This window comes from Doryrhamphus excisus, linkage group LG4 (genome assembly GCF_037039965.1).
Source record: "Doryrhamphus excisus strain RoL-2023G ecotype Guam linkage group LG4, RoL_Dexc_Guam_v1.1, whole genome shotgun sequence".
Lineage (NCBI taxonomy): Eukaryota > Metazoa > Chordata > Actinopteri > Syngnathiformes > Syngnathidae > Doryrhamphus > Doryrhamphus excisus.
The window spans coordinates 15,926,557-15,954,350 of record NC_136360.1 but is presented as its reverse complement, the minus strand read 5'-3'; positions in this window follow the sequence as shown (position 1 = coordinate 15,954,350).

Here is a 27,794-nt window from a genome sequence, read left to right as displayed (position 1 = left end):
TTCCCATTTGCCAGCCCTAAGATAAACTCACGGAACTATGGACGTCTGCTGTGGATGCTTTAAGGAAAGGGTCTTAATCATGCGGCCCGTGGGCCAAATGTGGCCCGCAGGACACTAGTTTGAGGCCCCCGCCTTGATATGAAAGTTTAATGTTAGTGCGGCCCGTGCAAGTTTGATATGGATGCTGTATGGTATCATGTACCCAGAAAAAATTATTACGTTTGATTAATGTTCATGTTAAAGGTTGAATAACTGTTAATAGTTATCCTCCCTATCCGTGTGGAAGTGGTAAGTTTTTGGCTATTTAAGTTGAAAGGAAATAACTTGAAGGCTACCGTTTAGGTCGCTAGCTCTCTAGTTTGCGAGTTAGCATGTGTCTCAAGACCCTGCAGTTGCGCAATATGTTGTAAATAAAAAGAGTATAAATGTGACTATAGTCGTGTTTTGTCATGTCTACAGGGCTCTAATAATGCTTTGTTCATTTTAATCTGAAAAAAATAATTTGTCTACCCACCAACTATATGTGTTTTTTAAAGTTTTTATTATTTGCCGTTTCTTTTATTATTATTATATTTATTTATAAATTACTGATTGATTTTCTTTATTCTTGATTTGTTCATTTATTTTTCATCTTATTTTGTGTTGAAAAATAAAAAGTAAGATATTTGAGAACAGTGGAATGTTTTATCAGAGCTTTTCTTGTAGAAAATCGGAACCAAAGCAAAGTTTATTAATTTTTCTGTTTTTAATAAATGTGTTATTTTTTTTTTTTTTGGAAAACCTGATGCGGCCCAGTCTCGCCCAGACCCTAGCTCCAGTGGCCCCCAAGTAAATTGAGTTTGAGACCCCTGCTTTAAGGTCTGTGACAAGGCTTGCATGCGTTGTGGCGTAACGTGGCGTAACGTGTCGTAACAAGAATGACGTGCGGACAGAACATCTTTCTGTAATCCATTTGGGATTGGATGGTTCCAATTAAGCTTTTAAACACAAGCCAGCATTTAGTCAACATGGGGAATACATGTTTTTCCTTCCAATTCCCATATAAGATGCTCCAGTGTCCCAATAAAACCTCGCGGCAGGTCAAGTCCAATAAGCACAAGCAGATCAAAGCTGCGGATTTTATTTTTCTTCATTTCGGTTGATGTGATTTCGATCTGGCGGTATTTGATGAACAACAAATGGCGTCGCATCCACGCCAAAGACTTGAATGCAAACTCTGTAATCCAAAAAACAGCTGTGACATGTTTTGCTTTTATTGTGACATGAATTCTTCCGCAGGCTTAACCAGATATGAATAGCTTAAAAAAACAAACTATTAAAAGATTATTAGATGCAGATTGGAGTCTTCGCCAAGCAGTTAGCGCACTCGGAGACGCCAATTTTTAAACAAGAAAGCAAGAACTTTATTGGTTTTAATTTGGATGCCGAGGTCAAAGGTTTTATCGTTGTTGGAATTGTGGATTCGAGTAACGACTGTAAGACCTTTGACCTCAGCCTCAAAGTCAACACAAGCCAATATATCAAAGTTATACATTGTTAGCATTGTTAGCATGTTGACCATTTTTATGATTCATTTCAGTCCTTTTGGCCGCACGGTGGATGAGTGGCCATGTTTGTCATGTGGGGTTGGCTCCACCGTACCCCGCCCTGGCGAGGATAAGCGGCATGGAAGGTTGGAAGTGTTACAGGAAGTACAACAGGAAACGCCTCCTGTAGCTTGCTAGCTTCTACGGCTAGCCTACCGAGGCTAAAGGCTCGGCTGGGGCTGTGACCCATTCCTTCATCAATTGTTCCGTAGTAAGGAGTACCTAGTACATATTTATATTTATATAAATTTATAGTACATATTTTATACTTTTAACCAGTTTGTCGTGAGCAACCAATGGCAAACGAAGAGAGAAGGTCTGATCCCAAATCAGAAGAGAACGTCAAAGGAGACTTGAGGGGGTCAGGGGTCTTGACAGTTTTATGGGCAGTCTGGGAATCTAGCATAGCATAAGCGGTACACGTGAAGTGCTACAAATAATTTATGCTTCCAAAGATATCCGTGGAGAAGTTTTTAGTCACGATGCAATAACTCATTTTAGCTCATGTCCATGACAGCAGACCACAGTGAGGATTTTGTCCACTTCAAGCGCTATCAGACGGTGCATCACAAGGTTTATCTTCTCCGCTGAAGTTCTTGAAAGATACAAATGAGCGCGGTGTTGGTTTTTTGATAAGCGGCTCCTTCTTTTATCGTGTTCCTTTCCTGGAAGACAGAGATACCCGCTGGATGAAGATGATGGATGGCGGTTTATTAAAGTTTAAGAGCCTTCGGCCGCATGACTCCTTCTTCACGTCCTCAAGATGAACTGCATTTGGTCCACCTCGGTGTGAGGACTCACATTCGTCAAAGACGTTTAACCCATGCACCATCCTTAATGGTCTTACTTGGGGATGTGGGCTAGCCCACCTCCTCATGCTACGTCCATGTTAGCTTTCATTTGCCACAGCATATTTCTGCTCGTACATTCTGGTGAAAAAATACTTTGGGGGTGGGGGAGGGGGTCAGTGGCCTACTATCAAAACATCATGTTGTGCCCCCTCTGACACTAAAGATGAAAGTTTCATTGACACCAACCGAATAAAACCAACATAAGAAAACACGATCAACTTTAATTTAGGAATATTTCATCCTGGGTCAGAAGTAAATGTTGGAATGGGAGCGCTAGCATGAGTGTCATGTGACTCGGGTTTCTGACGCTCCGAGCTAAATATCCACATGCCGGGGGAGCAAGATATGGCGTTGGTCTTCACATGGGACGTATGCTCTGGTTTGGGACCAATGCTCTGGTTTGGGACCCACGCTCTGGTTTGGGACCCATGGTCTCGTTTGGGACCCATGTTCTGGTTTGGGATCCATGCTCTGGTTTGGGAGCAATGCTCTTGTTTGGGACACAGGGTCTCGTTTGGGACCTATGCTCTGATTTGGGACCAACGCTCTGGTTTGGGACCAACGCTCTGGTTTAGGACAAACGCTCTGGTTTGGGACCCATGCTTTGGTTTGGGACCAATGCTCTGGTTTGGGACCAACGCTCTGGTTTGGGACCCATGCTTTGGTTTGGGACCAATGCTCTGGTTTGGGACCAACACTCTGGTTTGGGACCCATGCTTTGGTCTGGGACCAACGCTCTGGTTTGGGACCAACGCTCTGGTTTGGGACCCATGCTTTGGTTTGGGACCCACGCTCTGGTTTGGGACCAACGCTCTGGTTTGGGACCCATGCTCTGGTTTGGGACCCATTGCTCTGGTTTGGGATTAACGCTCTGGTTTGGGACCCATGCTTTGGTTTGGGACCAATGCTCTGGTTTGGGACCAACACTCTGGTTTGGGACCCATGCTTTGGTCTGGGACCAACGCTCTGGTTTGGGACCAACGCTCTGGTTTGGGACCCATGCTTTGGTTTGGGACCCACGCTCTGGTTTGGGACCAACGCTCTGGTTTGGGACCCATGCTCTGGTTTGGGACCCATTGCTCTGGTTTGGGATTAACGCTCTGGTTTGGGACCCATACTCTGGTTTGGGACCCACGGTCTCGTTTGGGACCCATGCTCTCGCACGTCTGAAAATCTATTTGCCTTGTCCCTGTCATGGTGCAACCACATATTGGACACACCAAGTAGTTTAAGTTGAATTCACGTGTTTGGAGTGTTTTCTGGATTCCAAGCATCCTTAAATGCATCTTCTGTAGTCAGAGGCGTGGTAGTGAGTAATAAGAAGATACAACCACTTTGTATTTTTCTTTGTCTTTCTGTTTATTTCGACCACACGTGATTCAAACATGATTGTGGTTTTGTGATTGTAGGTCCCTGAATACATCTCAGTTGATGTCAGAATGGCCAGAATGAAGTTATAAACAAGTGTCGGACTGCTTGATGGGGGGTGTGGACACCCCTACTATGCTTCCATCTCATGTTGTAAGCGTGATGCGCTAACATGAATCATGCTAATCATTAAAACCACTGGAGTCAATAAATGACTTACTGCCTTGAACGCAGCCCTAAAAATAAGCCCAAGTAAAAAATCGTATCCAGATGATGATGGGAAGAAGAAACAACCAAAGGATCCACGACCAGGAGGCTGATGGCTGAGGGCATCGTCCAGCACTGGGGGGGGGGGGGCTGAAGGTGTCGTCATTGTGTGGGAGCATCTGGATCACTTGCTGCTAATCCATCCAATAGTCATCTGGGCTTTTCTCCCGCTCACCTTTGACCTTTCTCAAGCCCTCTCACAAATTCACGGCTATTAGAAGATGGGGTTTCATTGGGGTGGGGGTTTCGTTGGAAAGCGCCATCCTTCGGGTCTTTCCTGCGGTTCTGAGTCTTCCTAAACATTTCCAAGCCTTGTGGTCCTGAGGCCCCCCCCCCTGCAAACACGGCAGGGCGAGCACATTATTTGTTCTTGACTGACCGCTAACAGCAAATGGGGCGATGCTCTAAGCTAATGGCTTCCAGAGGCCGACTGTCAAGTACTCTGAAACTCCTTCGAAGCAAAGTGTAAAAGACTTGATGTGTCGCCTACACGAGACCCTCTCTGAAAGGTCCTCAAACACGTCTCTCTTGTCACAGGTTGAACTTCGGTGAAAAGGAGATGGGCACCGGGAACCTGAGCCCCCGTTAGCGTCCCATAAGGTGTACTAAAATGTTTTCAGTCGTACTTCAGGGACGGAAGGGTAATTGAGTGGAAAAGCACCCACAGGCTTTTAAAGGAAGCCCCGCTTCGACACTTTAGAAGGAGCCCAGGGCGGTTCTTTGGATGGACTGCATCAGGCGGGGCGGGGGTTCGGGGAGCTGGGGGTCGCTGGCGTATGATGATGGCTGACAACCCCACTTCAGTACCGCCATTCTTTCACCAGGGTCTCCGTTGGCCATGGGAGAGGTAGCCAGGGAAGCGGATTTGGGATAGGGGGGGTCAGGGTCCAAGGCACAGGACAAACGTCTCCTTTTAGTGCAGCCAGGAACAGCTGCATCGGGAAGGCCCTGGGGACCATAACTCGGTTGGGTAGTCCAGTCTCTGCTGGTCTCGTATTCAACCCCCCCCCCCAAACCTCCCCTGCATACATCATCATCATCATCATCCATTCTTTTTCCTGACACCGCCCCTTTAAGGCCGCAAACACACCACAAACTCAACGCCGTCAGGACCTCTTGACACAGTTGTAGTGGTGTTCAATCCCTGGTTGTTCATTTCCTCCAACGCCAACATTTCTTTCACCATGCGGAAACTCAAATCCATAGATCAGCGGTCGGTGAGAAAATGGACGGCGGACCACCCGGTTACCCCCCCCCCCAACTCTCCTCCCAAGCTCCAGTATCTTACACAAATAAACCAACACGGCTTTAATGACCACAAGCTTTGGGATATTTTTTGCTGCCATTATCTGAGGATCAAACACTTGGGAGGGTGGAGGGGTTGGGGGGTTGGAGGGGGGGTGGTTTACAAAAGCGGTGCGGCATTAGTCACAGATAAAAAGAGAGATATTTTTGGCAGATAAAAATACACCAGGATTTTTATTGTTATTGATGAAAACTACAGGAATGAGATAATAGTCGGAATGTTTTTCTTTTTTATCTTCATGATGAACCTCACTGATGGGGACCAGGTCTCCTCTTTGGGTTGGTCCAAGAGCCAGATGATCTACTACTCATTTGAATTCGAACCTTTTGGCTCATACGACTTTGTCCCAAAGTGCAGCTTATCCTCCTTCTAACAGTGTTTCATTTTTACAGAGTAAATACTCTGACCTCCATCCTCACTCAGTTCCTATTTTCTAGTCCAGTTGCTGTTAAAGCTCCCATTTGTTGGATCTACTATGATTATTAATTTTATATCCTCACACAGTGACAATACTGCTTGAACAAACACGGAGACAGAATGGATGGAGGACCACCCATTTAGATCCTCCATTTCCACAAAGCACCTTTAATTAATATCAAAACGATTAATGGATTTCAAGCGGCCATTTTTATAATTCATTTCAGTCTTTTTGGCTGCACGGTAGTCGAGTGGTTAGCATGCAGGCTACACAGTCAGGAGATGGGAAGACCTGGGTTGGAATCCCCACTCGGCCATCTCTGTGTGGAGTTTGCATGTTCTCCCCGTGCATGCGTGGCTTTTCTCCGGGAACCCCCCCCCCCATTCCATAAACATGCTAGACTAATTAGCGACTCCAAATTGTCCATAGGTATGAATGTGAGTGTGAATGGTTGTTTGTCTATATGTGCCCTGTGATTGGCTAGCTACCAATTTACGCTACAACCCGGTCACTGAGGTCCGAGGGCTAGCTCCAACTTGTGGCGCCCAAGGCGAGACTTAAGACCAGGGGGGGACCTGGTTTTATTCATACTTTTATTGTTTTGCTTCTTGTTTTTAATATTTTAATATCTATTTTACTATTTTATTTCTTATTTGATCTTTTAGTTTTGATTACATTTAATTTGTACCTTTATTTATTGTATTTTATTTTTATTTTTTATTGTACTAGTCTGTGCAGCACTTTGGAAACTCTGTTTATAAAATGTGCTATATAAATACAGTGGATTGGATATCAGTCAGTTGGGATAGGCTCCAGCACCCCCTCCCACTCCGTGAGGATAAGCGGTAGAAAATGAATGAATGAATGAATGTGGGTGGGAACGGTTGTTTGTCAATATGTGCCCTGGGATTGGCTGGCCACCAGTCAGCTGGGATAGGCTCCAGCACCGCCCCCCCTCGTGAGGATAAGCGGCAGAAAATTAATGAATGAATGAATGTGGGTGGAATGGTTGTTTGTCAAGATGTGCCCTGGGATTGGCTGGGATAGGCTCCAGCACCCCCCCCCCCCCGTGAGGATAAGCGGTATAAAATGAATGTATGAATGAATGAATGTGGGTGGACTGGTTGTTTGTCAAGATGTGCCCTGGGATTGGCTGGGATAGGCTCCAGCACACACACCCTCCCCTTGTGAGGATAAGCGGTATAAAATGAATGTATGAATGAATGAATGTGGGTGGAATGGTTGTTTGTCAAGATGTGCCCTGGGATTGGCTGGGATAGGCTCCAGCTCCCCCCCCCGTGAGGATAAGCGGTATTAAATGAATGTATGAATGAATGAATGTGGGTGGAATGGTTGTTTGTCAAGATGTGCCCTGGGATTGGCTGGGATAGGCTCCAGCACCCCCCCCCGTGAGGATAAGCGGTATAAAATGAATGTATGAATGAATGAATGTGGGTGGAATGGTTGTTTGTCAAGATGTGCCCTGGGATTGGCTGGGGTAGGCTCCAGCACCCCCCCCCCCCGTGAGGATAAGCGGTATAAAATGAATGTATGAATGAATGAATGTGGGTGGACTGGTTGTTTGTCAAGATGTGCCCTGGGATTGGCTGGGATAGGCTCCAGCACACACACCCTCCCCTTGTGAGGATAAGCGGTATAAAATGAATGTATGAATGAATGAATGTGGGTGGAATGGTTGTTTGTCAAGATGTGCCCTGGGATTGGCTGGGATAGGCTCCAGCACACACCCCCTCCCCTTGTGAGGATAAGCGGTATAAAATGGATGGATAGATTTCAGCGGTTTCCTCTCGCCGCTGTCAGCCAGCTGTGTATTGTGGAGACCAGATTCCAGTCCAGGGGGGGTTGAGGTCCTCTAACGTAAACCCCCGGCCTCTAATAAAGATGGATGTTTGTTTTTTTAAAGTTCAGCACTGATGATTTTCTTGTTGATTTTCCGCGTCCTCCGGGAATCCGTACAGCATATATTTCAGCACATCTATGAGAAGGAACACTTGCGGCACGGCCGAGCGGAATCGGAATCACGGAGCGCTCCAAACTGTTTACATAACTTAATCATCGCCCTCGCTGATGGGACATGCAAAGTTGGGCCGCTTAAGCCTGAGCTTGCTGTTACTTCAGGGCTTGAAGAAAGAGGTCCATCTTGTTGGTAGGAACCCTTAGTGATGAAGCCACTTATTCCCCAGCCTGACGGCGATATCGCAGTAACACGACAATACATGCATTATTCAGCATGGATGCATTTGCAATTCTCATTCACGCTGAATATAAAATGTAATCACTGTCTTCAAACGCTCAATGTGTCAAGCAATTTGCTGAGGTTAAAGTTGAAATTGCAAATAAAGTCAAGGTGTGTATTCCTCAATGTTCAACAGATGTTGCTGAGTTATGCATATTCATAACGTGTGCTTCCTGTTGGCCTGTTACTCGCGGATCGCAGATAAAATAGACCTGCTAAATAGACGTGCGATCAGGTTTGGGGATCCTGACTTGTGCTCGATTTCCTTTCTCTCCTCCTCACTCCGGGTTCCGAGCCGCCTGAAGAGATGCTGGTGCATTAGCATTAACAGCATTAACAGTTGGCTGTTAGCTTTGCAACGGTGTATGAGAGAAGAAGAGAGGCGGTGACAGAAACAAAGCATGGAAGCAAATGGAAGAGTGATTTTTTTCTTATTTTACTTTTATTTGGGCAAATATATGAAACATTACAGTGCATTTCTTACATCAATCAAAATGTAACTTTACATTATTTACATTTGGAAATGGTAATGGTTTAATTTCATTTGAACATGCATCAGATTCCAATGGAGTGCATCCCATAATCAGTTCCCAGTTCCACATGTCCAAAAGGAGTAGGAAGAAGCAAAGCTTATTAAATCCTACCCCTCCATCTGGTACTTTTACAATCAGTAACTGTTACATTTGTTCACTTCCTGCTTTCCTAATATAGTTGAAGGTTTTTTTTTGTTTTTTTATTTTTAGATGTTTAAATGTTTAAATGTTTAAATTTTTAAATTTTTAAATGTTTAAATGTTTAAATTTTTAAATTTTTTAAATTTTTTAAAATTTTTAAAAATTTTTAAATTTTTTAAATTTTTTTCATTTTTAAAATTTTTAAAATTTTTAAAATTTTTAAAATTTTGTAAATTTTTAAATTTTTTTAAATTTTTAAAATTTTTAAAATTTTTTAATTTTTTGTAACATACCAAAGTAGGAGGTGATATGAGCATCCAATGCCATAATGGGTACCATAGTAAGTGTCAATATAGTGATATATATAGCACATCATGACTGGTTCAAGACTCTTCATCCTTGTATTTAGCAAACATCAACTGCTTGTATTGTTCCTTGAATTGGCTCATCGTTGTGCATTGTTTGATTTCCTTACTCAATCCATTCCATAGTTTGATTCCACATACTGAAATGCTATGGCTAGCATAACATTTCGAATGTTTCGAACGTACTTCTTCTTGTACTTCTTCTTCCCTGAGATCAACCCAATAATCAGATTTATGCTGGTCAAGACGGTCTCAGCCCATACAGGAAGTGAAGACTGTTTTGAGGTCACCTACTAGACGTCCCTCATGAAAGCCATGTGAGCGGCTGGTGTGAAGTGTGAAGTGTGAGTGTGAGTGTGTGAGTGTGTTATGTTTCCGAGCAAGGGTCAATTAAATCTAATCACAGCCCACCACAATGGCGGTGCTTAACGATGCTGGGAGCACAGATGCACTTTACAGAGCTTAGCTGGTGGTCCGCACCCTTGCAGTCCTTGCATACTTCATAAACACAATGGCTGGGGGAGGGAAATATGCTGTTTTGCACTGTGATGGAGGCTGGAACCTACACTTACATCCACTCTTGTGGGGAAAGTCAAGTCGTTTTTAATGATGAAGGAAAAGTGGTGAAATATGTAGTGCTGCGTGTACTTTTCACTCACTAAACATGCGTAGAATACCTTCATTTTGTGTTTACTATCAATGAAACAAACGACTAGCGTTGTGTTGGGCGACTCGCTTCCATCCCCAACGACCCCCGTCACACCGAGGGCCCGTCATGGAAGATACTGGAATTTACTTTAAATAAATAAACAGGGCTACATAAAGTATTCCACAAAAAAAGACTTTGAGTATTTTTTATTAAAAAAAACAACGTATACAGAATTAATGCACAGTTTATTGCATGATTGTTGCGCATATTTTTGCAGCTGTGTATATTATAATGTTACAGTTAGCATAATTGTTGTGGGTTAAAAGCAGCAAAAGCAGAGTACAAGTACACAAGAGCATAGGAAAGTATACAGAATTATTGCACAGTTTATTGCATGATTGTTGCGCACATTTTTGCAGCTGTGTATATTATAATGTTACAGTTAGCATAATTGTTGTTGGTTAAAAGCAGCAAAAGCAGAGTACAAAAGTACACATGAGCATAGGAAAGTATACAGAATTATTGCACAGTTTATTGCATGATTGTTGCGCACATTTTTGCAGCTGTGTATATTATAATGTTACAGTTAGCATAATTGTTGTTGGTTAAAAGCAGCAAAAGCAGAGTACAAAAGTACACATGAGCATAGGAAAGTATACAGAATTATTGCACAGTTTATTGCATGATTGTTGCGCATATTTTTGCAGCTGTGTATATTACAATGTTACAGTTAGCATAATTGTTGTTGGTTAAAAGCAGCAAAAGCAGAGTACAAAAGTACACATGAGCATAGGAAAGTATACAGAATTATTGCACAGTTTATTGCGTGATTGTTGCGCACATTTTTGCAGCTGTGTATATTATAATGTTACAGTTAGCATAATTGTTGTGGGTTAAAAGCAGCAAAAGCAGAGTACAAAAGTACACAAGAGCATAGGAAAGTATACAGAATTATTGCACAGTTTATTGCGTGATTGTTGCGCATATTTTTGCAGCTGTGTATATTATAATGTTACAGTTAGCAGAATTGTTTTTGGTTAAAAGCAGCAAAAGCAGAGTACAAAAGTACACAAGAGCATGGAAAAGTATACAGAATTATTGCACAGTTTATTGCATGATTATTACGCATATTTTTGCAGCTGTGTATATTATAATGTTGCAGTTAGCATAATTGTTTTTGGTTAAAAGCAGCAAAAGCAGAGTACAAAAGTACACAAGAGCATAGAAAAGTATGCAGAATTATTGCACAGTTTATTGCATTATTGTTGCGCATATTTTTGCAGCTGTGTATATTATAATGTTACACTTAGCATAATTGTTGTTGGTTAAAAGCAGCAAAAGCAGAGTACAAAAGTACACAAGAGCATAGAAAAGTATGCAGAATTATTGCACAGTTTATTGCATGATTGTTGCGCACATTTTTGCAGCTGTGTATATTATAATGTTACAGTTAGCATAATTGTTGTGGGTTAAAAGCAGCAAAAGCAGAGTACAAAAGTACACAAGAGCATAGGAAAGTATACAGAATTATTGCACAGTTTATTGCGTGATTGTTGCGCATATTTTTGCAGCTGTGTATATTATAATGTTACAGTTAGCATAATTGTTTTTGGTTAAAAGCAGCAAAAGCAGAGTACAAAAGTACACAAGAGCATGGAAAAGTATACAGAATTATTGCACAGTTTATTGCATGATTATTACGCATATTTTTGCAGCTGTGTATATTATAATGTTGCAGTTAGCATAATTGTTTTTGGTTAAAAGCAGCAAAAGCAGAGTACAAAAGTACACAAGAGCATAGAAAAGTATGCAGAATTATTGCACAGTTTATTGCATTATTGTTGCGCATATTTTTGCAGCTGTGTATATTACAATGTTACAGTTAGCATAATTGTTGTTGGTTAAAAGCAGCAAAAGCAGAGTACAAAAGTACACATGAGCATAGGAAAGTATACAGAATTATTGCACAGTTTATTGCATGATTGTTGCGCACATTTTTGCAGCTGTGTATATTATAATGTTACAGTTAGCATAATTGTTGTGGGTTAAAAGCAGCAAAAGCAGAGTACAAAAGTACACAAGAGCATGGAAAAGTATACAGAATTATTGCACAGTTTATTGCATGATTATTACGCATATTTTTGCAGCTGTGTATATTATAATGTTGCAGTTAGCATAATTGTTTTTGGTTAAAAGCAGCAAAAGCAGAGTACAAAAGTACACAAGAGCATAGAAAAGTATGCAGAATTATTGCACAGTTTATTGCATGATTATTACGCATATTTTTGCAGCTGTGTATATTATAATGTTACACTTAGCATAATTGTTTTTGGTTAAAAGCAGCAAAAGCAGAGTACAAAAGTACACAAGAGCATAGAAAAGTATGCAGAATTATTGCACAGTTTATTGCATGATTGTTGCGCATATTTTTGCAGCTGTGTATATTATAATGTTACACTTAGCATAATTGTTGTGGGTTAAAAGCAGCAAAAGCAGAGTACAAGTACACAAGAGCATAGGAAAGTATACCGAATTATTGCACAGTTTATTGCATGATTGTTGCGCACATTTTTGCAGCTGTGTATATTATAATGTTACAGTTAGCATAATTGTTGTGGGTTAAAAGCAGCAAAAGCAGAGTACAAAAGTACACAAGAGCATGGAAAAGTATACAGAATTATTGCACAGTTTATTGCATGATTATTACGCATATTTTTGCAGCTGTGTATATTATAATGTTGCAGTTAGCATAATTGTTTTTGGTTAAAAGCAGCAAAAGCAGAGTACAAAAGTACACAAGAGCATAGAAAAGTATGCAGAATTATTGCACAGTTTATTGCATTATTGTTGCGCATATTTTTGCAGCTGTGTATATTATAATGTTACACTTAGCATAATTGTTGTTGGTTAAAAGCAGCAAAAGCAGAGTACAAAAGTACACAAGAGCATAGAAAAGTATGCAGAATTATTGCACAGTTTATTGCATGATTGTTGCGCATATTTTTGCAGCTGTGTATATTATAATGTTACACTTAGCATAATTGTTGTTGGTTAAAAGCAGCAAAAGCAGAGTACAAAAGTACACAAGAGCATAGAAAAGTATGCAGAATTATTGCACAGTTTATTGCATGATTGTTGCGCATATTTTTGCAGCTGTGTATATTACAATGTTACAGTTAGCATAATTGTTGTTGGTTAAAAGCAGCAAAAGCAGAGTACAAAAGTACACATGAGCATAGGAAAGTATACAGAATTATTGCACAGTTTATTGCATGATTGTTGCGCACATTTTTGCAGCTGTGTATATTATAATGTTACAGTTAGCATAATTGTTGTGGGTTAAAAGCAGCAAAAGCAGAGTACAAAAGTACACAAGAGCATGGAAAAGTATACAGAATTATTGCACAGTTTATTGCATGATTATTACGCATATTTTTGCAGCTGTGTATATTATAATGTTGCAGTTAGCATAATTGTTTTTGGTTAAAAGCAGCAAAAGCAGAGTACAAAAGTACACAAGAGCATAGAAAAGTATGCAGAATTATTGCACAGTTTATTGCATTATTGTTGCGCATATTTTTGCAGCTGTGTATATTATAATGTTACACTTAGCATAATTGTTGTTGGTTAAAAGCAGCAAAAGCAAAGTACACAAGAGCATAGGAAAGTATGCAGGATTATTGCACAGTTTACTGCATGATTGTTGAAGCCGACTCGACGCCCCAGGAAAGGCCTTTGAGAAGGTCCTTGGCGGTCCTTTGTCGATGTAAATCTCCACAATCCATTGAGGATCCAAGACAAGCGTTTTGTTTTTTAACTGGGCTCCAACTGGGGGGTGGGGGGGTACTCGTCAAGACCCCACCCTGTTATTGAAGTTGAGTTCATGAAAGACTGAGTGTGCTGAAGTGATCAAGACACACATCGTTATGTCAGGACATATGATTTTGCTAAAGTCGACAATAAAGCCTCGGCTGTCCGACCATTTCAACGCTGGAGTTGGTGTTGGGCGCACACGTCGTCAATGCCGGTGGTGAGTTGTGATACTTTCCAGATTCTGACCCATGGCTACACACACACACACACACAAAACCACAAACCCCTTTTTGTCACACATGTACGCTAATTTTTATACGCATTCCGTAGCCCACACGGGCACACTCATGCCCAGTTGGCAATGGAGTGTGGAGAATACGTCTTTGTACATCCTTTTTACTAACATCGGTGCTGATAAAGGCAGAAAAGAGTCTTCATTGGCTAACTCCACGGAATAAAATAAAAAGGCATCAGACATGGAGGAAAGAGCAGTATCTGAAGGTGCCTGCCAATTATTATTCTTTTAATATTGAAAAGCAAGATAGCGCCAGCCATTCACGTTGGTAATTGAGTCCTGGGAAAAGGCTAATTGCTTTTCAAATGAAGCACCAAGAAACAAAACCAAAGGCTTACCTCAAAGAGAAGTGTGGAGGAAGTCATTGGAAAAGACCAAACTGGAGGTTGGACATGTTGCACTGTATGTGGATCTCCATCATAAACACATGAATAATACCTCCATCCATATCAATAATACCTCTATCCATATGAATAATACCTCCATCCATATCAATAATACCTCCATCCATATCAATAATACCTCTATCCATATGAATAATACCTCCATCCATATCAATAATACCTTCATCCATATCAACAATACCTCCATCCATATCAATAATACCTTCCTCAATATAAATAATACCTTCATCCATATCAATAATACCTCCATCCATATCAATAATACCTTCCTCAATATAAATAATACCTTCCTCCATATCAATAATACCTTCATCCCTATCAATTATACCTTCATCCCTATCAATAATACCTTCATTCATATCAATAATACCTTCATCCATATCAATAATACCTTCATCCATATCAATAATACCTTCATCCATATCAATAATACTTTCATCCATATCAATATCTTCATCCATATCAATAATACCTTCCTCAATATAAATAATACTTCCATCCATATCAATAATACCTTCATCCCTATCAATAATACCTTCATCCCTATCAATAATACCTTCATTCATATCAATAGTGCCTTCATCCATATCAATAATACCTTCATCCATATCAATAATACCTTCATCCATATCAATAATACTTTCATCCATATCAATATCTTCATCCATATCAATAATACCTTCCTCAATATAAATAATACTTCCATCCATATCAATAATACCTTCATCCCTATCAATAATACCTTCATCCCTATCAATAATACCTTCATTCATATCAATAGTGCCTTCATCCATATCAATAATACCTTCATCCATATCAATAATACCTTCCTCCATATCGATAATACCTTCCTCCATATCAATAATACCTCCCTCCATCCTGTAGTCTTTGGCATAGAAGCTATTGTGTGCTAATCAAGTGTGCCTGCAAATAGCCAGCAGTTTGAGCAGCGTGTGTGGGCCACAGCCACACTTTAGACGGGTACACACACACACACACAGCCGTCCTGCACCAGCCTGCAGCCAGCAAGGCACCTTCCCACAGTAACCAGTAACGTTCCAGCACATGTTGCCGGCGTCATGACTGGTAGCTCAATCAAGAAGCTGTTGGATTTTTGTGAAGCGATGTCAAAGTTCCCAACGAGCGTGACTGGCTTGCGAGCCGCATTTGTTGCATCCATCATGCCGCATGCTGCTGGTGGCCGAGTGCGAGCCTCACTACTGTTTACGCCTTTCTCAGGCACTGGGGGGGGGGGGGCACCCCCCCAAACCTGACACCGAACAACTGCTGGGGATAAGTATGCATTGTACTGCATGAACAATACTTACTGTATCGAAGTTATTACATGGACCAATTCATCTTTTATTTGACTGGTGACCAGTAACATCACTGGGAAGCACTGACTCCATTTTAGTATTTTTTTCTTTAATATGGTAATCCAACTTTCTCATTAAGAGAAAAAAGTACTTATTTATAGTGAAAAAGTGAAAAATATTTGTGGTCTGACCTTATTTGTTTATAAAGTGCATGGACCCCATCCTTTGTTGTGGTACTTTTTATGGTAGTCTGATCACCTTGTAGTTATATGTATGTAATATATCCATATGTAAATATACCGTGTATAGGCCAAAAATACATAATTCAGAAGAAAAAAACATACATAAGTCGCTCTGGAGTATAAGTCGCAGGAACAGCCAACCTAAGAAAAAAGTGCCACTTATAGTCCGGAAAATACGGTATTAGCCTGAACTTACTTATTTGTGCTACTTTTTGTCAATTTTTACAACTATTGTTGTTACTTTATTCTTATAGTATGACTATTTTCATAATTTTATAACTTTTTTCTCACCAAATATTCCCCTAGAAAGAAGTCATTATTTGATTAGTTTGTTTCTCATATTACGATAAAAAAATAATACATATTTTTGTCTTTAATATATCAACATTTATGGTAGTTTTTGTCTTAATAAAGTGGAACCTTGGTTAGCATCCGCCCCAGTTAGCATGTTTTTTTTTTGTAACCTCAAAATTGTATGCTACAATTTTGGTTCTGTTTTTTTATGCCTTGCAGAATTCCATAGTCCGGACTACAAGTTGCTCTGGAGTATAAGTCGCACAAGGCCAAAAATGCATAATTACGTAGAAAAAAAAAACATACATAAGTCGCACTGGAGTATAAGTGGCATTTTTTGTGGGTAATTTATTTTCCAAACTACTTGACCAAAACAGACATTACGTCCTCTTGGAAGGCAAGTTCTAACAATAAAAGAATCGAGAACAGGCTGAATACGTGTAAGATATGCTAACACAATGCTTATTCAGCTACACAAAAAGTAAACATGAACACAAAAGGTGTCCAGTGTTTATGGAACATAAACACTTTTTTCATTTCTAAGTCGCTCTGGAGTATAAGTCGCAGGAACAGCCAACCTGTGAAAAAAAGTGCAACTTATAGTCCGGAAAATACGGTATTAGCCTGAACTTACTTATTTGAGCTACTTTTTGTAATTTTTTTATAAATATGATAATTTTTTTCCTGTAGTATTATGACTTTATTCTCATATTATGACTATTTTCATAATTTTATAACTTTTTTCTAACCGAAAATTCCCCTAAAAGAAGTCTTTATTTTATTTATTTGTTTCTCATATTACGATAAAAAAATAATACATATTTAATCAACATTTATGGTATTTTTTGTCTTAATAAAGTGGAACCTTGGTTAGCATCCGCCCCAGTTAGCATGTTTTTTTTTGGGTAACCTGAAAATTGTGTGCTACAATTTTGGTTCTGTTTTTTTATGCATTCCAGAATTCCATAGTCCGGACTACAAGTCGCTCTGAAGTATAAGTCGCAGGAACAGCCAACCTATAAAAAAAGTGCCACTTATAGTCTGGAAAATACGGTATTTATATGTGAATATATGTATATATATATATATATATATATATATATATATATACATAAACATATCTGCTCTCCAGCTGGCCTTTCCTCTCTATGGAAGTACGGCAGTGACAAGTCCCCTCCAGCTCACACATGCCCCCCCAGGGCATTTCTGTGTGTTTTAATGCCACACTTCTATGAACGACATCAGACCAGCTGAAAAAAGTCATGTTGTTCCTGCAACATTATATTATTGGCGACGTGCTGACCGCCATAAACATGCAGACGCCGTGATCCAACTGCACTCAGACGGTAGGCTGGGCTTAATGCACGGAGCTGAGCTTGGCTTTGCGCCCTGTATTTGATCAGGAATGGGTAATACGGCTATAAAAAGGGACTAGAGTGGTCTTATTTCACATGTAGGGGCTCGGATCTTGTAAATAAATACACTTAGAAGGTCGTAAACAGGTATTCGATGGCGTAACTACACTAATATTTGAACCCTAATTTAGGATATTACAGTGATAGATGAGGGAGGACCGCAGATGCAGGCTGGACAGCAGATAAGGATATCAGGCAGCAAATGAAACATAATAGCGTACGTTTGTCTGCTTCAAGGTCAGCGATGGACTAAGTAAGGTTAGCAAAAGTTCAAGTGGGCCACCGTAAATCTGTTTTAAAAACACTAAAGTCCAAAAGCAGGTTTATCTGTAATCTAATCCAGAACCACAACCATGGAAAATGGACTTTTTACAAGCGTTGGCACTCCCAGCGAGGTGATCTGGGACACAGCATGGTTCCTACGGAGGTCGGCAAGACACGTGTTGCTAGCGAGTCAGCCTGTTTATCTTCAAGGATCATCTGGATCAGACGGGACGCTGGTCCAAATGCTGGAATGATAACACAGGAAGCAGTCCCTTAGTTGTTGTTCACGATAGTCCAAGTCCTCATATGACTATTTAGGTGTCATGCCAGGTCATCATGTCACGCTTAATGTGTTGAAGGCATCTAAAGGATCCCAAACATTGTGTCAGGGACATAGTCCAATGTCAGCAACTATTTGGCTTTCTATTCTAGTCCCGAAAACACAAACACAGGCGAGCCCGACGTTTAAGAGCGGGGCAAACCAAGCGCCCTCCAAAGGAGACAGAGGCACCTGTTGCTGACTCCTGACACCACGGAGGTCGAGCCGATGAGCTGTCAAGTGGCTCCTCTGGGACGCTGAAGGATTGCGTGCGAGGGCTACGGTCCGCTAAGTGTGACTGGCTGGAGATGTGAGCTTGACTCCTGGCGAGATCTCATCTGGAAGCCGAGGGGAAAAAAGTCGTACATTTCCTTCCCGAGTCCACGGGTCTCCATGTGGACATGCTGCCTGATCCTTCATGTTGCCTTCTGACAACAGTTGTCATGGCCCAGCCTCGTGCTGCCAACCTGGGCATCCGTGGTCGACCATACTGATGAGATCCTGCTCTCAGTGAGACCTGGACATACTGAAGAAAAAGATTCTGTCTTTGGGATTTTTTATGTCGGCTAGTCCAGGGTCTACCCCACCTTTTGCCCAAACTCAGCTGGGATAGGCTCCAGCACACCCCAGCCCCTAATGAGGCCAAGCGTTGACATGGTTGGCAATGATTGTGGTCATGATTGGTAACTCTCAGGGCCAACATTTGTTGACGTCATGCATTTGGCTCCTTGAATGCTCTAGGACAGGGGTCTCAAACATGCGTCCCGCGGGCCAAATGTGGCCCGCAGGACACTAGTTTGAGGCCCCCGCCTTGATATGAAAGTTTAATGTTCGTGCGGTCTGCGCAAGTTTGATATGGATGCTGTATGGTATCAGGTACCCAGAAAAAATTATTACGTTTGATTAATGTTCATGTTAAAGGTTAAATAACTGTTAATAATTATCCTCCCTATCCGTGTGGAAGTGGTAAGTTTTTGGCTATTTAAGTTTAAAGGAAATAACTTGAAGGCTACCGTTTAGGTCGCTAGCGCTCTAGTTTGCGAGTTAGCATGTGTCTCAAGACCCTGCAGTTGCGCAATATGTTGTAAATAAAAAGAGTATAAATGTGACTATAGTCGTGTTTTGTCATGTCTACAGGGCTCTAAGAATGCTTTGTTCATTTTAATCTGAAAAAAATAATTTGTCTACCCACCAACTGTATGTGGTTTCTTAAGTTTTTATTTTATTTTATTTTGGGGTTTTTTTCGCTTTATTTGGGCAAATATATGAATCATAACAGTGCATTTCTTACATCAGTCAAAATTAAAATATAACTTTCCATTATTTACATTTGTATTGCTATCTGATAGCAAGCCCAAAAGGAGTAGGCTGAAGCAAAAGCTTTAAATGCATACCCCTTTTTGCAAGATATAATCATGTTCATGCCACTGTCTTGTTTCCCCTGTTATTATTATCATTGTAATATTATTATTATTATCATTATCCTTAATTATTATTTGCCGTTTTATTATTATTATTATTATATTTATTTATTACTGATTGATTGATTTTCTTTATTCTTGATTTGTTTATTAATTTAATAATATTGGAGGGGGGTAGACAGGAATATTATGGTTTTATGGAGATTTACAGCTGAAGATTACTGATGGGCTACCTGAAAAATACTGGAGTGATTAGACCAGAGTGATCCATGGGGATCCTGCAGCAGTGTCTACCATAGTAACATAGTAACGTAGTAACATAGTACTGCATGTTCCAGTATATAACATGTCTTAGCAAGAAGCATCGTGCCAGCGGACCAATCATCGACCCAACAGCAGCGATTCTCATACCTCATCTTTAGCTTTGTACGGAACAAGTTTGACGCCTTGTCCCACCAGGGCCTTCCTGTCTTTACTGCTTCATTACCGTACTTTTATGTACTCCCTGGAGAATACCAGTGTCATTTCCAATCCTATTTTACCTTCACTCACAGAGCATCTTTCAGGTTCCAGCTGAGTCGTTTTGTCTCCAGTCGGTGGGGGACTCCCAAATTCTATTTGGGTCCTGGGAAAGGACTCGGGGGACTCAGGGAACTTTTTGTGTGTGAAAAGTTGTCCTGAAGGGTCACAGCTCTCACTTCACATGGTCTACCACTGCAAGAGGCAAGACCGGGGTGTCGTAAAATGTCGTATTGGTAGAAAAAAATTTCATTTTAGGAGCATAAAGTTTGAATAAATATCATAATATATTCATAATATCAGAAAAATTTCATTTTAGCAGCATAGAGTTAAAATAGAAAGGAAAAAAATATGATTTAAAAAAAATGAGAAACAAACATAAAAAGTAAAGTTGTATTTTTTGGAAAATTAATGTCATGATATTATGGGAATAAAGTCTAAATGTTATTCAAATAATATCATCGTAGCGTAATATTAGTCATAATATTAAAAAAACGGGGGTGTCATCAAATGTGGACAAAGTTGTCATGTTGCGAGTAAATTGTCGTATTGTGAGAAAAAATTGTAATTTTAGGAGCATAAAGTTTAAATATTAAAGACAAAAAATATCATAATATATTCAAAATATCAGAAAAGTTTCATTTTAGGAGCATAGAGTTGAAATATAAAAGAAAAAAATATGAATTTTTTAAAAAAGAGAAACAAACAGAAAAAGTAAAGTTGTATTTTTTGGAAAATGTATTTTATGATATGGGAAGTCTAAATGTTATTCAAATAATATCATGGTATCATAATATTGGTCAAAATATCAGAAAAAGAAAATGTCCACAGATTTTTAAGAGGAAATTTGTAGTATTTGAAAAAAAAAATGGGTGAAAACCGCAAATACAGAAGTTCATAGTAATAATCACTTTTTCCCTGATATCACAAAGCAGAAATATGAAAGTGGTCCTTGCATCCGTTTGCGTCTAATTTGCGGCCCTGCATGGAAAAGACCCCTGGTCAAGAGAGACTGTTAAAGACGGGAGGAAGGCCATGAAGGCCATAAAGCTACATGAACATTCAGTACGTGGAGTGAAATTCAACATCAAGCCGAGTGAAAGTCAGCACGATACATCCCAGAAAGCTCATCCGAAGCAAAAAGAAAACTCAGGAGTGGAGAACATCTCTTGACACCTGACAGACGTTTCGGCAAATGTCCCGTTTTGTTTGCCCCCAGACTGACAAGCACAGTTCAATCAGGTACACGCAGTCACAAAAATCAGCAATTTCTTTTCCATTTTTGCTTATTGATGTCTTTCCTGCTCAATTTACACCCCCCACTCGCCCACCCACTTCCTGCCACATCAAACACGAGCGTGTGGGGAACAAAAAGGCAGCAGACGAGAGGAAAAGCCAATAAAGCAGACAGCAATTATGATCAGAAAGGAGAAGCAAACAATGACGTGCCCTAAAAGCAGCAGGAAGCATGAGACGTGTTTTTATAAAAAAAAAAAATACACTCATGGTCGACTGTGCCAAGGTAGGACTTTGGTCTGGCAGGACTCAGGACCAAACGGGAAAGGGACAAGGGCACAGACGTCGATTAGCAACTCTGTCTGTCATGCAAAGTCAAATGGCTTCAGGAGGATGTAAAAACGTTGTCAACATTATTCGCAAACCTGCAATTTCGGAAAATCAGCTGCTTTTTGCGTTCACTTCAAATTCCTCGACCAGATCACAGAAATAGGATGTTCATCTTTCAGTTGGCTGGATCGGCCAACACAGATGCTCCTCCCTTCAGTTTGGTGGTTACAAACATCGTACATCGTACATCTTACGTCGTACATCGTACTTCGTACATTGTGCATTGTACATAGTACATTGTACATCGTGCATTGTACATCGTGCATTGTACATTGTGCATCATACACCGTACATCGTACATTGGGCATTGTACATCGTACATCATACATCATACATCGTACATCGTACATCGTACATCATACATCGTGCATCATGCATCGTGCATCGTACATCGTGCATCACACATCACACATCGTACATCATACATCGTGCATCGTACCATGTGCATCATACATCGTACATCATGCATCGTAAAGTGTACAACATCGTACATCATTGTACATCATGCATTGTACATCGTACATCGTGCATCATACATTGTGCATCGTGCATCGTACATCGTGCATCGTAAATTGTACATCATACATTGTGCATCATACATTGTGCATCGTGCATCGTACATCGTGCATCGTAAATTGTACATCGTACATTGTGCATCATACATCGTGCATCATACATTGTGCATTGTAAATTGTACATTGTACATTGTGCATTGTGCATCATACATCGTACCTAATACATCGTACATCATGCATTGTACATCGTTGATACTGAGAAAGAAAAGGAACCATATCGAACATATTCCTTTTATGAACAAGGAATCCTACTTCAATTAAAAATTAACTTCTGACTTCTCGTGTCTGGAACTAATTAGGTGTGATAAATGAGGGACTATTGTATAACATAATAACATAAGACATACATAATAATATAATATTATATATAATAACATATAACATCAGTACTATGTGGTGTCTGACCTGACTTATGTATGTATCTCCAAGAGAAGTCACATTTCCGGTGACTTAAGACTGAATGAAGCTTGGATGATGTAAAACCAAAAGTGGAATAATACTCAGAGAACACAAACCACCCCCAAGGAAAAACAATCTCTAGTTAATTGAAAAATCATGACCACTCCCACCATGCTGGTGTTTTGTATTCTACTAACTACCAACAGACAAACCAACACAGATTCAAACCATCCCCTCACCCTCATGCTTTTGTGTTTGGTGGGGCTGAAAAGCAGGATTCTGGTCTTTCAGACTGAGTCCGGAGGTCTGGACCAGGGATCGCAGGTGTGGCTCACCATCCAATTTCATTCTGCAGTGAGTGGACTAAACCTCTTAGGGGTGCCCAGACCTTCCTTACTTCTGGCGTGGGGGGGTCAGCCCAGCTCCGGGACTACTGCAACTTGCACCTCAAAGAACTGCCCTAAATGCGGGTGATCAGTGGTTCCCTTCTGAATCCCTTCCCTCATATGGTTCGATTTCCATTAAATGATTCGCCAAATAAAAATTTAGAGGCGCAATAAAAAGCCCTCTCGAGTTTCAGCCGACTGCTGGTGGCCCTCAGCGGCGCTACGGCGTGAACGTGAGGTGATGGCCAAAATGTGAGCTGCCCTCGCACAAACGGTCCACATGAGCCCAAGGGTTAATCCGGTTTCAAACAAGCCGGGTTTAACCCTCGTCAACCTTACCACCAAGGCTGCAAACACAAAATCATACATCGGCCAGCGTGTGTGAGCACCCCATAAACACGCCCAACATTACACACACACACACACACACACACACAAACATATTTTCGTCTTTTCTAAGACTAGCGGGGCTCATCTGTTTCGTGTTGCCAACGTTTAAGCAGCTGCGTCTGTAGTCAAGCAGTAGCGTTGACAGCTGAAGGCCTGTTGCGCCATAAAGATCTACCTCCAGACTTTCACAGTTCAACCATATCTAGGACTCATTGGCTTGAGAATACACAAACACACACACACACACACACACACACAAACACGCACAGCAGGTGACTTGCAGACCGGGGGAAAAGATACTTAAACCAAAAAACGACCGTGGTCACCTGGCCTTTCTCATACACCCCCCCTTTAAGTCCATTTGGGGACAACACCCCCCCCCCCTTAAGTGAATTTGGGTACCACCCCTCGATGAGGGGCGGGGCGAGTGAAAAGAAAAACAGGCTTTTATCCCGACACATTTCTGCTGAATGTCAAGCACGCCAGGAGGTCTTCTCCTATAACGTTGTGAAATCTAACGTTTCACGATTCCGCCGCTTCCAACACGTCAATGAAAAACGACCTTCAATTTGTTGACCTTGTGTAATTTCCTCCAAATGTGGAACGACAGAAGTTCCATTAAAAACAAGAAGTGGGATTCCATCAACCGATTTATGCTTTTTTCAGCGCTGGTGTTTACATTCCAGTCACATGGGTTATATCCTCCCGTTAGCACGTCACAGCTCGCTCACTTAACCTTGTCGGACTGAAAAGAAGAATTTCATTTGGGCGTTGTTGGAAGCAATCACAAGCACGCTTGACTGAGGCGTAATCGTATGCAGGATGCAAGCAACGTTCAACATATCTACTCTGGGGAATTGAACACAAAGACATAAGAACCAGTTGGTGGTAAACTGGAACCACCAATCAAATTGTGTTCCACTTGGAGATTCCAAGCGCCAGCCGCCAACGAGTCTTAACTGATTGGGGACTCATGGCTATTCATGGAAGTGAACGTGTTCACTTCCTGTTCCTAGCTACCGGCAGCTAAATTGAATAAGAAAGCAGTTAGCACGTCATCAGTCATTAACCCATTCAATCCCAGAACCATTCCTTCAGTAGAACCTAGGTACTGTTCAGAAAAACATCAGTTCCCAACTAGGAGAGTCGGGACTTTTTGTGAAAAGATAGACTTTTTGCTTATGTGACATCTGAAATATCGAAACAACAACAACAACAAATTAACCCATTCAATTCCAGCCCCTTTTTCAAAGAACCACTCCTTCAGTCGCGGATCTTTTAGCCGATTTTGACTGATCTTCACATGGAACCTGCCAACAGGAAGATGAGCGTCCCGTCTTTCATCAGAAAACTTGTTGCTACCTTCTTCTGTTCTTTATAATCGGCAGTAGAACCTAGGTACCTTTCAGAAAAACATCAGTTCCCAACTAGAAGAGTCAGGACTTTTTGAGAAAAGATAGACTTTTTGCTTATGTGACATCTGAAATATCGAAACAACAACAACAACAAATTAACCCATTCAATTCCAGCCCCTTTTTCAAAGAACCACTCCTTCAGTCGCGGCCCTTTTAGCCGATTTTGACCGATCTGCACATGGAACCTGCCAACAGAAAGTTGAGCGTCCCGTCTTTCATCAGAAAACGAAGCTTGTTGCTACCTTCTTCCGTTCTTTATAATCGGCAGTAGAACCTAGGTACCTTTCAGAAAAACATCAGTTCCCAACTAGAAGAGTCGGGACTTTTTGTGAAAAGATAGACTTTTTGCTTATGTGACATCTGAAATATCGAAACAACCACAACAACAACATAAACAACACAAAAACGTTTCTTTAGAATCAAAAGCATTTATCTACGGATACTTTTTAAAACTTCCTATTTGCACCGCAGGAATGAACGACTGACCATCCCGAAATACTGCAGGTTCACCGACTCACTGGTAGTTGAGAAAGGCTCCAGTTTCACCGACTTCCGGGTTCCTGGTACGGGTGCAATATACTGCCCACGTGTACTTCGAGACGAGAGTACCCGATTCGAATCAGTAAACAGAATCGGGTTTCCCATCGTTAAATAACTTTCCAGGTTATTCTAACCGCATAGGACGTTCTTAATTGACCTTTCAAAGTCTGATCAATTCTTCTGTCTTAATAATAACGAAACAAATGGGCGGATGGGCGGATTGGACGATTTTACCTCTCTGTCGGAACTTTTCTTAGTGATGACGTAAGAGCTTATTACAGAGAACAAATCAGTTAATAGCACTTTTATGGCATCTTAAACAGCTCATTTAAAAAAGCTTTCGCTCCGACAACAGCGGTCCTCCCATGTGGCCTGACCGCAATCATAGATAACGCTGAAAAAAGGGCGCCGCATTCGCTTGGATGGGAATATTTTTATCACGTATTCATTGTTTGCAAAGCATTAATCCACACTGCAACAGTCCACATTTCGTCCGTCCTCGCCTTTTGTACGCTTCCGACCGTTCCAACAGTCATGGAGTCCTGCTTCCCTTAACTCAGATAACTCAGACTCAGTTAACCATTCAGCCATGATTCCTTATTTCGTTTATTTTCACCCTCGTACCGAATAATAATAGTTTCTTTTTGTCTTTGGAGCTCAGCCTTCTGGTTCCAAACAGCGTAGGTATGCAGTATGTCGCTCTTAAACCTGAGAACATGATGTGGAAGCTCGGAAGATTCCCAGAAGCCTACATCATTCTCAGGAAACTGGAAAGCACCGCCATTTTGAAAGCTCCACAAACACTCAACTTATTTTTCCAAAAAGAAAAAATGAAAGGTGGAAGAGTAATGAGTGAGCTGGACACAATTAACCTCCTGTCACCCGGACACAGCGTTGGACGGGGGATCGGCCGGGCGAGTTGGGAAGCCTCTCTTCCCGAAACGTTGAGTTGAGGAGACTAATTAGAACAGTGTTGCCGTGCGGCGTGGAGGAGTTCCCATTCGGGTTGCGGATGGGTCGACTGTGCGTTCATGGAGGATGCTCATTTGTGGTGAGCGATGACAGCGTGAGACCGGAGAGGCGGCGGGAGGATGAGAGCAGAAGTGCAAATTAAGGGGGGGGAGGGGGGGGGGACAAAGACAGTACTAAATTGTAGATGTGAGAAGTTTAACAACTTTTCCAGACTGTTAAGTTTCTTTCCTACAAATAAGCTCTGCTGACTTCATGTGCTAAAATCCAAATGTGCCACAGTGAAGTACGACGCCACAAGATAACATTTGTGCAGGATAATAAATGGCGGTTGTGTTGTGATGGCATGTTGATCATAATTCACTAATCAGCAGCAGAGTGGATCACGGTGTCCTCCCCTCGCTGGATGCTTAATGAAAAGAGACAGCCGTCCTCCAAAACGTGTTGACTTATGCAGCATGTCCCGTATCCCATAATAGGAAAATGACTGCAGCAAACATGAATATATTATCATTCCATAGAGGCCGGCTATGGTTTTACGTCAAGCGGCTGCGGGTTAAATCAGTTAGGGACGTCTCACTCGCGTTCCCATTTTCATTTCAGCTTCATTCACTTCTAATGAACCTCGATTTTTGTCATGAGTCAGTCCCAAAAGGTGACAATTCCAGTTTTCCCATCATGCAAATCCAATTCATCTGTTCCAGACTCCCAAAATATACACAGAACAACAGCAACAACAACAAAAAAAACCTTAAACTGTATTATGGAAAGCAGGAAGTGAACAAATGTAACAGTTACTGATTGTAAAAGTACCAGATGGAGGGGTAGGATTTAATAAGCTTTGCTTCTTCCTACTCCTTTTGGACATGTGGGACTGGGAACTGATTATGGGATGCACTCAATTGTAATCTGATCTATACCAAAATAAAATTAAAATAATAATAATTTTTTTTTTTTAAACTAAAATTATATTAGGAAAGCAGGAAGTGAACAAATGTAACAGTTACTGATTGTAAAAGTACCAGATGGAGGGGTAGGATTTAATAAGCTTTGCTTCTTCCTACTCCTTTTGGACATGTGGAACTGGGAACTGATTATGGGATGCACTCAATTGGAATCTGATGCATGTTCAAATGAAATTAAACCATTACCATTACCATTACCATTACCATTACCATTACCATAATTAGAGATCCACAGGCAGGAATGACGACATCAAATCTTCCTGAATCTGCTTTGGGCCAATCAGTCATGACTACCATCAGGTGCGTCACTAGGTTCTGAGGACAGTGGGGGCAGATGCATAGGATATGAATGAATGTAATAGACATTCCAAAAAATCCTAAAAACAACAGATTTAGTAGAGATACTCAATAGTTTTAGGCCACCTTTAAATGTACACAAGTACACACAATCTACACAAGCTCTGAAACCATTCTGTCCAGTGGACA